This window comes from Oncorhynchus keta, chromosome 1 (assembly GCF_023373465.1).
Source record: "Oncorhynchus keta strain PuntledgeMale-10-30-2019 chromosome 1, Oket_V2, whole genome shotgun sequence".
In the NCBI taxonomy this organism is placed as follows: Eukaryota; Metazoa; Chordata; class Actinopteri; order Salmoniformes; family Salmonidae; genus Oncorhynchus; species Oncorhynchus keta.
The window spans coordinates 3,547,500-3,559,999 of record NC_068421.1 but is presented as its reverse complement, the minus strand read 5'-3'; the positions used below and the strand labels follow the sequence as shown (position 1 = coordinate 3,559,999).

Genomic DNA, 12,500 nt, shown 5'->3' with positions numbered 1-12,500 from the left:
ACTGCAAAACCAAAACACATTGAAGCTGTCACTGCAGACATGGACAATGACAAAGTGACAGACTGAAAATAAACAACAAAGATGTGACATTCAAGCTAGACACAGAGTGCAACATAATGTCTTCAAATATCTTCAACTCCCTCAGACTGAGAGAGAAGTTGAAGAAGTCCACCTTTAAAACTGCTTACCTATTCTGGTCACCAGATGTCACCATTGGGTTATAAATCATTCATCTTTATGTACAAAGGACAGAGACACAAGGTTGAGGTCCACATTATTGAAAGATATGCTCCAGCAATTCTCGGTTAGTCACATGTCAAAAACTAGGCATGGTGAAGAGAACACATGATGTCACAGTCAAAGACAATGATATACTGAAAGACTTCAGGATCTGCTTTCTGGTCTAGGTTGCCAGAACAACGTCATATACAGGTAGACCTTACAGTTGCACCAGTTGTACAAACGGCCCGAGATACGTTCAGTTGTTCTCAAAGACGAGATCGTTAAGAAACGACACAGAATGGAACACATGGAACTGATCACTGAGCAGACAGAACCGACAGACTGAGTTCGTAGTATGGTCACAGTGGTCCAACCTAACAAGATCTGGACATGTATAGATCCGCAGGACTTGAATAGAGCGATCAAACAGGGAGCACTACCCGCTGCTCGCTGTTGAGGAAGTCGTGTCCAGCGTACCAAACACTAAGATATTCTCTGTACTGGATACTGAACAACTGTTCTGGAAGATAAAATCCAAGCTCTATACATTCAACACTCCCATAGGGAGATATCGATTCCTGTGTTAACCCTTTGCGTCTCATCTGTTTCTGAGGTGTTCCAGAGATGATTGAAGGCCTGGATGGAGTCGTCATCATCATCCATCACTTTGTTGGTCTGGGGTGAAACTATGGAAGAACATGACTGCAGACTGGTCAAGCTGCTACAGAGAGCTAGAGAGTACAAACTAAACAAGAAGAAATGTAATATCAGAATGACAGAGATAAAGTACATTGGTCACATGCTAATGGCCAATGTCCTGAAACCAGCTGATGAGAAGGTGATGGTTGTGGTGCAGATGCCTCCACCTGAAGACAAACAAGTCCTGCAGAGATTCATGGGCATGCTACAGTATCTTTCCAAATTCATTCCCAACCTGTCTGAGGTTAGCGCTTCCCACTCAGAAAGCTACTCGAGAGTGACGCTGAATGTAATTTGGAACAAAACCAGAATAACTGTCATGCCCTGGCCATAGAGAGGGTTTTATTCTCTATTTTGGCTAGCCAGGTGTGACTAGGGTGGGCATTCTAGTTTCTTTATTTCTATGTTTTCTATTTCTTTTGTTTGGCCGGGTGTGGTTCTCAATCAGAGGCAGCTGTCAATCGTTGTCTCTGATTGAGAATCATACTTAGGCAGCTTTTTCCACTTGTGTTTTGTGGGTAGATGTTTACTATTTTTGAGTTTCTGCACCAGACAGAACTGTTTCGTTTTGTTCCACTTTGTTATTTTGTTTCAGTGTTCAGTTTAAATAAATATCATGAACACGTACCACGCTGCTCTTTGGTCCACTCTTTTCTTCATGCAACGACGAGCGTTACAATAACAGTTTTGAGAAACTAAAAAGACTGGCAACAAACGCACCAACACTGAAATTCTATGACATGAATAAACCCCTAACACTGTCAGTAGATGTCAGTTCAGGAAGTAATGGAGCAGTCATACTCCGAGATGGTAGCATATGATTCTCGATAACTCACAGACTGTCAACGTACATATGCAAAATCGAGAAGGAACTACTTGCCATAGTCTCGGATGCGAGAAGTTCCATCAGTATGTGTATGGCAGAGAGGGTACACATTGAAAGTGATCACAAGCCATTTGAGAGCATATTCAAGAAGTCGCTGCATCAAGCTCTTTCAAAGCTGCCGAGGATGTTGTTCCGACTTCAAAGATACGTTCTCACTGCAAAAGTGCACATAGCAGACGCATTGATGAGAGCCAACTTCAACGAACACAAAGATCTGCTGGGAGAGGAGTTGGAGGTTAAGTGGATCACACCTCAGCTGCCAATCCCAGAAGAGAAAACTTCAAGCGTTCAGGAAAGCAACAGCAGAAGATCCCACAATACACTGCTGAGAGAAACAACGATGAGCGCGGCCCAGTGAATAGAGTGTTTCCCAAAGAAATTAACCATACTGGACATTCAAGGAGGAAATCAGTTACACTTCAGGACGGATGTTCAAAGCCGCAAAGCTTATTGGATCAAATCAACTGAGGCAGGAAATGCTGAACATAGTTCACAAATTACACCTGGACAAAAGTCAAGTGCAAAGAAATAGCAAGACATTCAATATTGGCCTGGTATGTCAACACAGATTGAGGACATTGTGTCTCAGTGCGCTGTGTGTAACGCCAACAGAACAGCAACCCGGGAGAGCCGTTGATTCCACACACTCCACCGGGAAGGACCACGGGCAAGATTGGAGCTGGGATCTGTTTTAGCTACTACGTCTACATGTATCTTTTCAGAATATCCAGAGATCACCAAACTGGAGTGAAACTACGAGCAGAGGTGTTATCAGCCTGCAGGAACCCAGCCTACCACAAGGAGTGGCTAGGGCGCAATGAGCCAAGTAAAGCCCCCCGGGCAAACCCTCCCCTAACCCGGATGACGCTGGGCCGACTGTGCTCCATCCTATGGGACTCGGCTGGTTGTGGCACATGCCCAGGAATTAATCTGGGCCTGTAGTAATGCCTCTAGCATGTTATAATGCCTCTAGCATTGGAATGCAGTGCCCCCCCGTGTTCAGATGTTTTGCTGAAAGATGGGGCACATCATTTCCCAGTCCAGGGCATGCTCAGTCAAATGGACATTTGGAGAGGACTGTGCAAACAGTCAAGAACCTGCTCAAGAAGGCACAGAAGTTGCTCTACTGAAGAACCGCAACACACCATTAGAGCGCATGGGGTTATCACCAGCCCAAATACTAATGGGAAAAAGCGACTGAAGTCAAGTTGCCAACCTCTACCCTACTGTCTCCTGAAGGTAACATTCAAATCCAAGACAAGCTGAGGGACAGAGAGCTTAAACAGAAAAGCTATCAAACGAACCATCAATCAGGAAAAGCATCAAAACCGGACTAAGATTGAATCCTACTGCAACCGGCTATGATACTCATTGGATCAGGCAAGGCTTGCAAACTATTAAGGATTACAAAGGGAAAGCCAGCCGCGAGCTGCCCGTGACTTGAGCCTAGTGATGCGAGCCTACAAGATGAGCTACATGCCTTCTATGCTTGTTTCGAGGCAAGCAACACTGAACCATGCATGAGAGCACCAGCTGTTCCAGACGACAGTATGATCACGCTCCGTATACGATGTGTGTAAGCCCTTTAAACAGGTCAACTTTCACAAGGCTGTAGGGCCAGACAGATAACTAGGATGCATACTCAGAATACGCTGAGCAACGGCAGTAAGTGTCTTCACTGACATTTTCAACCTCTCCCTGACTGAGTCTGTAATACTTACATGTTTCAAACAAACCACTATAGTCCCTGTGCCCAAGAACTACAAGGTAACCTGTCTAAATGACTACCGCCCTGTAGCACTCACGTATGTAGCCATGAAGTGCTTTGAAAGGCTGGTCACATCAACCCCATCATCCAGAAACACCCCTACATTTTGCATACTGCCCCACCAGATCCACAGATGGCGCAATCCACATTACCCTTTCCCATCTGGACAGCTCAACGTTCAACCCATAGTGCCCTCAAAGCTCATCACTAATCTAAGGACCTTGGGACTGTCGTGTCTTTAGCATCATTAAACTGAAGATTAATCTTTATCAAATGACTCTCTGTAATTATTGTTCTGGTCGAGATTAAAACTGATTAATCATGTAACTGTAATTAACTAGGAAGTCGGGGGACCAAGGAAAATATTCCCGATTACTAAGTTATGATTCCTAATATAACTTTTCAGATATTTGCATATCTGATCAATAGTCTTCTGATTAATGAGTTATTTATTTTACCTCACGTTAGTCTCATTTCCAAACGTTGAAAATTGTTTTTTATGCATGAACCCAGTCTTCACTATGAGTCATCCTTACATCAATTGTTTTAAATTATTTATTTATTAACTAACTAAACAATCACAGAAGTGCACACACAAACACACAAAGTACAAGAAATGATAGGGAATGTGCCCTAGTGGGCTAAACCGGCATGGCGGCTTGGTGTACAAAAGGAAAGTGGGGGTCGACTGAGATTTGGGGTTGTTCACATCTCTGCAAGCCAGTTCACTGAAAGGGCTAGCGTCATGACACTGCATTACAAAGGGCTCATGATCATGCCAATGGCCTCATAAAGAAGAGTCCTATTGAGATGGCACAGTAGCTCCAGGAATTTACGACCTCTCTCTGACCACAGCAGCCTGTGTAGGGATGGGGCTTGCTGTACCCAAAGAGGGCATCATCATGACAGGACTAAACACCTCCCTCTGCAACTGGATCCTGGACTTCCTGATGGGCCTCCACCAGGTGCTAATGGTAGGCAACAACACATCTGTCAAGCTGATCCTCAACAGGAGCCCCCTCAGGGGTGCATGCTTAATCCCCTTATATACTCCCTGTTCAACCACGATTGTGTGGTCACACATGACTCCAACACCATCATTAAGTTTGCTGACGAAATGGTGAGACAACCTACAGGGAGGAGTTCAGAGACCTGGCAGTGTCCTGCCAGAACAACAACTTCGCCCTCAATGTGAGCAAGACAGAAGAGCTGATCGTAGACAACAGAAAAAGGGGTCAGGGGTCAGAGCACACCCGCATTCACATCAAAGGGGCTGTAGTGAAACAGGTCAAGAGCCTCAAGTTCCTTGGCATCCAAATCACTAACTATGATGGTCCAGACATAACAAGATAGTTGTGAAGAGGGCACGACAAGGCCTTTTCCCCCTCAAGATTTGGCACGTGTCCGCAGACCCTCAAGAAGTTCTACAGCTGCGCCACTGAAATCATGCTGCCTGGTTGCATCAACGTTTGGTATGGTAACTGCTCGGCATTCGACCGCAAGGTGCTACAGAGGGTAGGCCGTACATCCCAGTACATCACTGTGGCCAAGCTTCTTGCCATCCAGGACCTCTATACAAGGCAGTGTCAGAGGAAGTCTTTAAAAATGGTCAAAGACCATGCATATTCGAGCATCTGGTCCTGAGAAATAGCCCATTTATTTTGGGAACGTTATTTTTCCAAAAATGAAAAGAGTGCCCCCTAGCCTGAAGAGGTTTTTAATTAACAAAAGGCTAAGCTGTGTTTCGCTATATTTCACTTGTGATTTCATGAATATTAATATTTTCTAGTAAGATTATTTGACCGTTGCGCTATGCCATTTAGCGTAGTTGATGACAATCCGGGATGGGTGGTTCAAAGAGTTAAGTAAGTAAGCATTTCTTTGTAAGGTCTAAACCTGTTGTATTCAGTGCATGTGACAAATAATATTTGACTTGATTTGATTTTGATACATGCAGGAGAAAACGTCATGTGTGGCAACCAGCTGTCATGCTGAACAGACATGAGTACTCAGACATGAGTACTGAGTACCTGAGTACCCATTCCAGGTCATTTGTTGTTCGTACGTTGGATGTAAGAATCTACAGGAGAACAAGAGTTTCCTCAAACGGAGTCAGAGAGAGACATCAGACTCTGGCTTCAAAAACACTCATGTGGATGATGACGATCAGTCAGCATCTAACAAGATCACATACCAGCCCGAGACACCTCAGAGACAGTTACAACCATGTCAGACAACTAGATCAGGTAGAGAGATCAAAGTTTCAACTAGATTCCGAGACAACAAAAAAATGTGCAGCACAGATGTACACTTTTGCTGAACAGAAATATAACAGCAACATGAAACAATTTCAATGTTTTTACTGAGTTGCAGTTCATATAAGGAAATCATATAATTTAAATAAATTCCTTAGGTCCTAATTTATAGATTTCACATGACTGGGCAGGGATGCAGCCATGGGTGGGCCTGGAAGGGCATATGCCCACCCACTGGAGAGCCAGGCCCAGCCACTGGGGAGCCAGGCCCAGCCACTGGGGAGCCAGGCCCAGCCACTGGAGAGCCAGGCCCAGCCACTGGGGAGCCAGGCCCAGCCACTGGGGAGCCAGGCCCAGCCACTGGAGAGCCAGGCCCAGCCACTGGGGAGCCAGGCCCACCCACTGGAGAGCCTGGCCCAGCCACTGGAGAGCCAGGCCCAGCCACTGGGGAGCCAGGCCCAGCCACTGGAGAGCCATGCCCACCCACTGGAGAGCCAGGCCCAGCCACTGGGAGCCAGGCCCAGCCACTGGGAGCCAGGCCCAGCCACTGGGGAGCCAGGCCCAGCCACTGGAGAGCCAGGCCCAGCCACTGGGGAGCCAGGCCCAGCCACTGGGGAGCCAGGCCCAGCCACTGGAGAGCCAGGCCCAGCCACTGGGGGAGCCAGGCCCACCCACTGGAGAGCCAGGCCCAGCCACTGGAGAGCCAGGCCCAGCCACTGGGAGCCAGGCCCAGCCACTGGAGAGCCAGGCCCACCCACTGGAGAGCCAGGCCCAGCCACTGGGAGCCAGGCCCAGCCACTGGAGAGCCAGGCCCACCCACTGGAGAGCCAGGCCCACCCACTGGAGAGCCAGGCCCAGCCACTGGGGAGCCAGGACCAGCCACTGGAGAGCCAGGCCCACCCACTGGAGAGCCAGGCCCAGCCACTGGGGAGCCAGGCCCAGCCACTGGAGAGCCAGGCCCAGCCACTGGAGAGCCAGGCCCAGCCACTGGGGAGCCAGGCCCAGCCACCGGAGAGCCAGGCCCAGCCAATACGAATGAGTTTTTCCCCACAAAAGGGATTTGTTACAGACAGAAATACTCCTCAGTTCCATAGGCTGTCCATGTGGCTGGTCTCAGATGTTCTGCAGTTGAAGTCGGATGTGGATGTCCTGGGCTGTTGGTCTGCCGGTTGGATGTACAGTCAAATTCTCTGAAATGATGATGGAGGAAGCTAATCGTAGAGAAAATAATGTTAAAACTCAGGCAAAAGCTCTAGTGGATATTCCTGCAGTCAGAATGCCAATTGCACGTTCCCTGAAAACTTGAGACATTGTGTGACAAAACTTCACAATTTAGTGGCCTTTTATTGCCCCCCAGCACAAGGTGCACCTGTGTAATAATCATGCTGTTTAATCAGCTTCTTGATATACCAAACCTGCCAGGTGGATGGAATATCTTATAGTGTATAAGTAAAAAGAATAGGGTCAATTGTCATAAGATGTTTTGCTTTGTTTAGTTTGCTGGAAGTCATATACACCGGCACATTTCAGGCATTATTTAATGTTCATGAAGAAAATAAAAACAACTTAATGATGAGATGTGATATACAGGGATCCGTAGCTGAACTGGAGGGACGTGTATTCAGACGGTACTTCTGTAAAAAACTAGAGAGTTCTAAACAGATCGCTGTCTGACTTTAACAATGTAACAGGGTAGGCACGACACACACACGCGACACACACACACACACACACACACGCACACACACACACACACACACACACACACACACACACACACACACACACACACACACACACACACACACACACACACACACACACACACACACACACACACACACACACACACATTGACATACAATGGTATCATTGATTCAGACCTGTTTAGAGACTTCTAATGATTCAGACCTGTTTAGAGACTTCTAATGATTCAGACTAAGTTTTGGTTATGTAATCCTCTCTTCCCAGTTGGCTCCGGGACTGAAATACACGGCTCTATTTTTTTACAACAATTGCCATGTTGGCATGAAACAGTTTTTCTCATTGCTCTTTGTTTCTTTTTCTCTTATTTTAATTTGATAAATATACAGCTTGCAAATAAACACACAATTACACATGCAAGCACTCACACACACATCAAGGAGATGGGGTGCAGGGGAGGGGGTCTTACAGTAAGTGTGGATGCTACCCGAACAATGCCTGGTTAAAATACCCCATTGTCTCTCAGTCCCTCAGCTCTCCAAGCACAGACGCAAATTCCTTTCTTCATCGTTTGGCAGCCGTGTAGTTTCTCCCCCACCCTCCTTGTAACTAGATATTTCCTCTCTCCCTCCTTCTGTGGTTTGCTTTGTAATTATGGCATTGTTTAGTGTGTGCCAAGTCCTTCTGAACATCAACTGTATATTCATTCTCTACTGGATCCAATGTCCTGCTCAATCTGAGCATGCAGAAAGCCATTCTGTCAACATTCTGTAGCTTTCTACTTTTTTGTTTCTTTTAGTGTTTTTCTTCTAATTTTCTTACTCGATTTGTTTTGTGCATTACTTCACACCATCCGGGCAGAACTATTGGAATATGAATCGTTGTGTATTCACTGTCACACGACCTTCCCGAATTCCGGAGACGGCGGAACAAATGGGCTAGCCTTTTAGTGACACCTCAGGCTACCTGGGGAGTCCTACCAGAGTGGAGACGCCTATGGAGGGGCAGACGGGAGGGGCAGACGTGGAGGAGAGGCAGAGGGAGAGAGGCAGACGTGGGGAGAGGCAGACAGAGCAGTGGAGGAGAGGCAGACGTGGAGGAGAGGGGCAGACGTGGAGGAGAGGTGACGGGGAGAGGCAGACGTGGAGGAGAGGCAGGGGAGGAGAGGCGTGGAGGAGATGCAGACGTGAGGAGAGGCAGACGGGGGGAGAGAGGCAGACGTGGAGGAGAGGCAGACGTGGAGGAGAGGCAGACGTGGAGGAGAGGGCAGACGTGGGAGGAGAGGCAGACGTGGAGGAGAGGCAGACGTGGAGGAGAGGCAGACGGGGAGGAGAGGCAGACCTGGCGGAGACGCCACAGAGAGGCAGACGTGGCGTACGCCTACAGAGAGGCAGACCTGGCGGAGACGCCTACAGAGAGGCAGACCTGGCGGAGACGCCTACAGAGAGGCAGACGTGGCGTGAGACGCCTACAGAGGCAGACCTGGCGGAGACGCCTACAGAGAGGCAGACCTGGCGGAGACGCCTACAGAGAGGCAGACCTGGCGGAGACGCCTACGGAGAGGCAGACGTGGAGGAGAGGCAGGCGTGGAGGAGAGGCAGACGTGGAGGAGAGGCAGAGCGTGGAGGAGAGGCAGGCGTGGAGGAGAGGCAGAGCGTGGAGGAGAGGCAGACGTGGTGGAGAGGCAGACGTGGAGGAGAGGCAGAGCGTGGTGGAGAGGCAGACGTGGAGGAGAGGCAGACGTGGTGGAGACGCCTACAGAGAGGCAGACGTGGTGGAGACGCCTACAGAGAGGCAGGCGTGGTGGAGACGCCTACGGAGAGACAGACGTGGAGGAGAGGCAGACGTGGCGGAGACGCCTACAGAGAGGCAGACGTGGTGGAGACGCCTACAGAGAGGCAGACGTGGTGGAGACGCCTACAGAGAGACAGGCGTGGAGGAGAGGCAGGCGTGGTGGAGACGCCTACAGAGAGGCAGACGTGGTGGAGACGCCTACAGAGAGGCAGACGTGGCAGAGACGCCTACGGAGAGACAGACGTGGAGGAGAGGCAGGCGTGGTGGAGACGCCTACAGAGAGGCAGACGTGGTGGAGAGGCGCCTACAGAGAGGCAGGCGTGGCAGAGACGCCTACGGAGAGACAGACGTGGTGGAGAGGCAGACCTGGCGGAGACGCCTACAGAGAGACAGACGTGGTGGAGAGGCAGACCTGGTGGAGACGCCTACAGAGAGACAGACGTGGTGGAGACGCCTACGGAGAGGCAGACGTGGCGGAGACGCAGACTTGGCGGAGACGCCTACAGAGAGGCAGACGTGGCGGAGGCGCCTACGGAGAGGCAGACGTGGCTGAGAGGCAGGCGTGGCGGAGACGCCTACGGAGAGGCAGACGTGGCTGAGAGGCAGACTTGGCGGAGACGCCTACAGAGAGGCAGACGTGGCGGAGAGGCAGGCGTGGTGGGAGAGGCAGACGTGGGGAGAGGCAGACGTGGAGGAGAGGCAGACGTGGAGGAGGGGCAGACGTGGGGGAGAGGCAGACGTGGTGGAGAGGCAGGCGTGGGGAGAGGCAGACGTGGTGGAGAGGCAGACGTGGTGGAGAGGCAGACGTGGCGGAGAGGCAGAGCGTGGTGGAGAGGCAGACGTGGAGAGAGGCAGGCGTGGAGGAGAGGCAGACGTGGAGGAGAGGCAGACGTGGAGGAGAGGCAGACGTGGCGGAAACGCCTACGGAGAGGCAGACGTGGTGGAGAGGCAGGCGTGGAGGAGAGGCAGGCGTGGTGGAGAGGCAGACGTGGTGGAGAGGCAGACGTGGAGGAGAGGCAGGCGTGGGGGAGAGGCAGACGTGGAGGAGAGGCAGGCGTGGAGGAGAGGCAGACGTGGAGGAGAGGGCAGGCGTGGTGGAGAGGCAGACGTGGGGAGAGGAGAGCAGACGTGGTGGAGAGGCAGACGTGGTGGAGAGGCAGACGTGGCGGAGAGGCAGACGTGGTGGAGAGGCAGGCGTGGAGGAGGCAGGCGTGGAGGAGAGGCAGACGTGGAGGAGAGGCAGGCGTGGAGGAGAGGCAGACGTGGAGGAGGCAGGCGTGGAGGAGAGGCAGACGTGGAGGAGAGGCAGGCGTGGAGGAGAGGCAGGCGTGGAGGAGAGGCAGACGTGGAGGAGAGGCAGGCGTGGAGGAGAGGCAGGCGTGGAGGAGAGGCAGGCGTGGAGGAGAGGCAGGCGTGGAGGAGAGGCAGACGTGGAGGAGAGGCAGGCGTGGTGGAGAGGCAGGCGTGGAGGAGAGGCAGGCGTGGAGGAGAGGCAGACGTGGAGGAGAGGCAGGCGTGGCGGAGAGGCAGGCGTGGCGGAGACGCCTACAGAGAGGCAGACCTGGCGGAGAGGCAGGCGTGGTGGAGAGGCAGACTGACGCGACCGTCCTCCATTCCTGAGCATACTACTCGCTAATGTTCAATGATTAAGGAACAAACTTGTCGAACTCAGAGTGAGGATCTCATTCCAGAGGACATCAGATTCTGTAGACCCCCCTCCTCAACGGACATTTACATATTTGCTTTATATTGAAATCTACACTCAGTTGTTAACGTGAATTCTATTTGAAATAACCAGAACTATTAAAATCTTGGTGCTGGTGCTGGAGTTGTCAGATGATGCGGATACCACACTACAGGACTGTTTTGCTAGCACAGACTTGAATATGTTACGGGATTCATCTAATAGCATTGAGGAGTTTACCACCTCAGTCACCAGTTTCATCAATAAGTGCATCAACGACGTCCCCACAGTGACCGTACGTACATATCCCAACCAGAAGCAATGAATTACAGGCAACATTAGCACCAAGCTAAAGGAGTAGAGCTGCTTCTTTCAAAGAGCGGCACACTAATCCGGACGCTTATAAGAAATCCTCTATACCCTCAGACGAACCATCAAACAGGCAAAGCATCATCAGATTGAATCCTACTACACCGGCTCTTATGCTCGTCGAATGTGGCAGGGCTTGCAAACTATTACAGACTACAAAGGGAAATCCAGCCATGAGCTGCCCAGTGATGCGAACCTCCCACACAAGCTAAATGCCTTTTATGCTCGCTTCAGGGCAAGCAACACTGAAGCATCATGAGAGCACCAGCTGTTCCGGAAGATTGTGTGATCACGCTCTCGGTAGACGATTTGACCTTTAAACAGGTCAACATTCACGGGGCCAGACGGATTTCACAGAACTTGTATTCAGAGCATGGGTGTACCAACTGGCAGGTGTCTTCACTGACATTTTCAACCCTCTCCCTGTCCGAGTCTGTAATTCCAAAATGTTTCAAGCAGACCACCATAATTATATATTTATGGATCATGCTAATTTTCGCAGCTTTTTGTTAAAAATCGCGCAACATTTCAAAGTCCTGCTACTCATGCCAAGAATATATAATATAATAATAATATGCCATTTAGCAGACGCTTTTATCCAAAGCGACTTACAGTCATGTGTGCATACATTCTACGTATGGGTGGTCCCGGGGATCGAACCCACTACCCTGGCGTTACAAGTGCCATGCTCTACCAACTGAGCTACAGAAGGACCATCAATATAGTATATGCAAATGATAAGTATGTGTGTATAGAAAACACTCTGAAGTCTCTAAAACTGGTTAAATCGTGTCTGTGGCTATAACATAACGTGTTTAGGAGTAAAAATCCCTCGAAAAACTGTTCTCCAAAAACACAAAAATATATTAATCCGCCAGTCAATATATTGTTTAAGGCGACTGCAAATACATGAAGATGCCCTGTAGCATGCCACAGCTTCCACACGATGTCGCCAGTGCTGGCATTTCTAGCAGACTTAATCCTTGGTTGTATGATGTTTTGGCCTTTCCTGTTTTAGTCTCTCAGCAGGATGTTGTTAGAAATGAAAAAGATGGATGCTGATTTCAAGACTAGCTGCTATCGAATACAGATCGCCCGTGATGGTGTATAGATTATTAA

At 49.9% G+C, this 12,500-nt stretch overlaps 1 long non-coding RNA gene across 1 annotated transcript in view; it reads right to left on the bottom strand.

Moving 5' to 3' along the window:
• LOC127906321 (uncharacterized) overlaps positions 1 to 12,500 on the bottom strand; it is a 45,658-nt gene that overhangs the window by 27,881 nt on the left and 5,277 nt on the right. The gene's annotated exons all lie outside the window — the stretch shown is intronic.